Genomic DNA, 4,492 nt, shown 5'->3' with positions numbered 1-4,492 from the left:
GCGCACTTTTATTTAAAAAGTACTGCTATATGAACTAAAGGGCAATAACATTTGGTTTGTAAACACTTTAAACAAATAAGGTTATTTTTAACAGCAGAATTCCCTTTACACAGTAGCAGTTAAAATACAGTTATAATGATTCTGATCATAGATATTCAGCCGGTGTTCATAACTTTATCTTCATGTGTGTAAGAGATGCAATTTGAAATATACACCTTGAAAACTGCAAACCTACACTGTAAAATGTAATAGTTGTCCAGACTTACATTTAATTAGTTAACTTTACTTTGTCATCCAAAATATGACTTCTTACTAGATTTTACTAAGTCAGCGTTAATTGCGGGTGGAAAAAAACTATTTACTTTATTGTTTGGAGTTAAGCTAACTTCAAACACTCAAGTAACAAAAAACGGCTGAGGTCTGAGCATGCGCAGAAGCCCACATTCAGTCCATGTGTGCGCTCAAGATGGTGGATCGGCGGACTCGGTAGCTGAGGCAAGAAAGACAAACCACTTGGCTTTTGTGAAGATTAATTTTGTCTTTTGGAGAATATTAAGGTAAGTCATCAAGCAAACAGTAACTGTGTGTAAAATGTTTATGTTTCTGACTGCTGCCAATGTTAGCTAGCGTGAGCTAACGCTTGCTAATCGTTAACTAGCCGACGCTAGCTGACTTAGCTAACACTCACTGCACATTTCGTCTATTAGCTAGACTTATTCAGGCATGTCTTGGCGGTAGCCTAAAGACTAGCTTTTCCCACCACTGCCCCAGGTTCGCCTGCAAACATATTTTAATTGTTAACTAGCCAACGCTAGCTGACTTAGCTAACAGTCACTGCACATTAGCTTAGCTAAACTTGTTCAGGCATGTTTTAGCGGTAGCCTAAAGACTAACGTTAGCTGTTCCCACCACTGCTCCAGGTTCGCATGAAAACATATTTTAATTTTTCCATAACGAAAGTGGAAAGTCCGATGTACATTTTAATTGTTCGGTTTTCTTCGAGTTGACACAGCCAACGTATTTTGGTCGCAGGTCGCACGACATTACAACTTGGAAATTCCGAGTTACAAGTGAATGCAGCATGAACCGTGCTTTGAGAGCGACGTTAAACACGGTGTTGTTGAAACGTGCAGTTTGCAGCCGCGTTAGGTAGACAACTAGAAGACTATTTAACAGTACTGTTTGTTTCGTTAGCGGTGGAGTTATATTATTTTACGTCACGTGATGGGTGTATGACGTTAGCGGACATGTTTTTATATATCATGCAAAGCGTGGTTGAAGGAAACGATAATATCACGGGAGTGAACGCAACAGTTAGGTTAGACTATGCTACGTCTGTGTATTTAATGACTAGTGCCGTTGTAACAGAGTCTTTCCAACACACCCATAGTTTTTCACATGGACGCGAGTAGCCACCGGCTTCATTCAACGTTAATAGATTCCAGTGAAAGTGCTTAAAAGCTGCAGCTGCGCGCGCACACCGATCTTTAGCCTCACTGAATGCGCAAATTAACGACCTTTCCTTCCCCCTCTCGAGCTGTCAGCTACATTAAGCTGTCTGTGACTGATAATGAAGGAGAAATCATCTCAATCTCCATTTTATGGTAACTTAAAACAAAAAAATCCCACAATTATATCGAGGAGGCTTGTATACGTTATGACCCAGTCATTTCTTTTGTCTGTCAGGGATATTGGTGGTCTTAGCTAGCTTCTTTGACCTGTGTCAAAAAGATTAGTTTAACAAAATCAAATGTTTATTCCTGTGATGCCGGTAAAGCATGCATTTATCAAGGGATTTGTCTCTAAATAACAACATATAAGTACAACTTCCTTTTAACTTAAATATTCTTTGTCCTTTTCAGAAGAAGTGCTCACGGTAACTGCCTGAGGGCTCTTAAAGAGCTGCTTCGTCAACGCTGGATGCCGGTTCACTAAAGGTGAGATGCCAGTAGCCTATAATTTGGAGGATATTTAGGCTTAAGGAGTTATAATCAGCGGTAGAGCAGTTTTTGACAAAGCGTTAATGCTACAATTTTATTAGAATTAATAGACTAGCTCGCTGTAGAAAAAGTTAAATCAATTTTCAATCAATACTTTGTCCTGTCACTCAGCCTGGTGACTAAATAGCAGTATGCTATTGATTTAAATTTGGCAATTGCAGTGATGTCAACAGTTGTGATGGTGTTTTTGTTTGCAGAATGGTTTTCAAAAATGTCCACATTGGTCCAATCCGATTTAGTCACTCTATGTTTTTTTTCTGTGTGTTCTAGGTGTTTGCAGGGTTTAACTGGAGCCACCACAAACCTGCAGAATTACTTTTTTGATGCTGTGGACCACTACACAACACCGCACTTTGTCACAATCTTCAAGTCCAAGAACGGAAGTGTTGGAGAGACATCTGCTGAGTTTGTGCAGCAAATTGATTCACGGGTGAGTCCGTACTGTCAAACAAACATTCTGGTGACACTTGTTTCATTGTCACATTGACAAACATATTTGTATGGTCAGATTTGAATGTTACATAATCTTGAACTTTTTTTGTTAATTATCCACTTCTAGAAACCAGATGTGACAGCAATGTGCACCCTCGTACTCAGAGGCCTCCCTGTTCTACTTGGTGATGACCCCAGTCACTTCTACCACACCTGCTTTGTAAGTTCTCATAGTTGCATCTTATCCTAGACATTTGTGTGAAATAGTCATAATTAGCATATGAATTATTGAGTTATGGCCAGAAACGTGTTTTGTGAGGTCACGGTGACCTGTGATCTTTCACCACCAAATTTCAACCTTGAGTCCAAGTGGACCTTTGTTCCAAATTTGAAGAAATTCCCTCAAGGTGATCCTGAGATAAACATAATGCCTCAAGACGTATCACAGCAAGGCTGAGTCCCAACCACAGCGGCCGGAAGTTGATTTGGATGGAGGCCTTCGCTGCATGTCATCGCCTCTCTCATCCCTGCCTTTTCTGTCTCTCTACTGTTACTGTCGAATAATGCAGAAATGCCCCCCAAAAATTTGTTACAATTTTTTTTTTAATGCATATGGATAAAGGTGTATTTTCCTGGCTTCACATGAGCTAGGCTGGTAGCATCACCCATAAGGTGAAGCAGCCATATATTGAACTAACTCCGTTCGCAGTCCATGCCACCGGGTTGCACTGCTCAGCTCAACGGTGCTAAGCCTGCTTGCCATCTCCGGTTGTGTATAATGCACAAGAGGTAGATCATATCTCTCCCTCGAATACATTAGCTAATACAATCTAACGAGGATGGCAAAGAATATTTAGTGCGAGGAAGACTTCAATACTTAATTTCTTTCATCTTCTTTGCTGGACATCTGTAAACTGGTCAAAACTGTTTTAGGCCTACTAATGTGGATACAACTACTAAATGCAGGTGTGTGAAAGGAAAACGTTATGGGCAAGGCTGGAAGGCAGCGTAGACGGGACATATGACACAGTGACAATTTATATTTCCTTGTTGTAATGTTGTTTCTGTTTGGTCTTACACAGGATTCTGACAGGGATGATGCCTGGGCACAAGTATCTGTTGGGGTGCTGATGAACATCAGTGAAGATGTCCCTCTCTCCAAATCAACTCCACCTTGACCCAGTGTCTACTTCCATCATTGTTGAGGAAGGTATTGTAATGGATAATCTCCTGAATCTACCTCAAGCACTTTGCCTCTTGTTTGTGTTGTCATTTTCTTTACGCTTGGACTGAATACCCTAAAGCCATGAAAAACACTTTCAACTTCATTCAAAGAGTGACGCTTGGCACAAGACAAACTCCCACCAAAACTGCAAACTCTTAAAAATAGTTAGAACGTAAATTACTGTATAAAGGTGTTGACGTTTGGCATTAGATTCAGTTGCTTTTTGTTACGTTAACTATATTAAGGCACTCGTTTCAAATAGTTAGCCCATGGATTCATCAGCAAGTCATGTCCAGAGGCTGCCAGTGTGCCAGTGTATGTTAAAAAAGTGTGATCCAATGCCAGAGTCCTTTCTCTTTCATACTCTTCTGCTAACTGAATGAAGCCACTTTGTAGTTGTCAGCCCGTTGGTTCTTTACCAAGTTTGGTCTATGAACAACGTTTTATAGCTATTACAGTATTAACGGTGTTGTTTCAGGACTGTATGTTAGGTTAAAGATCAGGGTTGGATTTTTCTTTTTCATTATTATAATTGCATTTATTTTTATAAAGCCCAATTTATAATACAGCTGGCAAGTATTGATGGCAGATAACTGTACCATCACTGATTTTGATGCTGGCATATGTAGGCTGATGGGGAAAAAAAGACAGTCCAGCAGACTCAATTGTTCACAATACTCCTATAGCAGTGAGTTGGCAAAGCAGTGTAACATAGCTGAGCATTTGGTGTTTTAAATTGCTATTGTGAAAAAGTTGTTCCTCTGTGAAATATAGAACCTCCAGTACATGTCTATTTGATGATCAAATTGTACATTTTACTAAATGTTTTTATCTG

At 39.8% G+C, this 4,492-nt stretch overlaps 1 long non-coding RNA gene across 1 annotated transcript; it reads left to right on the top strand.

Moving 5' to 3' along the window:
* The first annotated feature begins 910 nt into the window (after positions 1 to 910).
* Positions 911 to 2,653, top strand: LOC142970045 (uncharacterized). Its single transcript, XR_012959159.1, has 3 exons — positions 911 to 1,937; positions 2,271 to 2,430; positions 2,560 to 2,653. It is a non-coding gene; the product is annotated as an uncharacterized LOC142970045 (long non-coding RNA).
* Positions 2,654 to 4,492: the final 1,839 nt, after the last annotated feature.

The sequence above is a fragment of the Anarhichas minor genome, unplaced genomic scaffold, assembly GCF_050575085.1.
Source record: "Anarhichas minor isolate MPS153535 unplaced genomic scaffold, ASM5057508v1 ptg000042l, whole genome shotgun sequence".
NCBI lineage: Eukaryota > Metazoa > Chordata > Actinopteri > Perciformes > Anarhichadidae > Anarhichas > Anarhichas minor.
The sequence above is the reverse complement of the archived record's forward strand: the minus strand, read 5'-3'. Positions and strand labels throughout refer to the sequence as shown.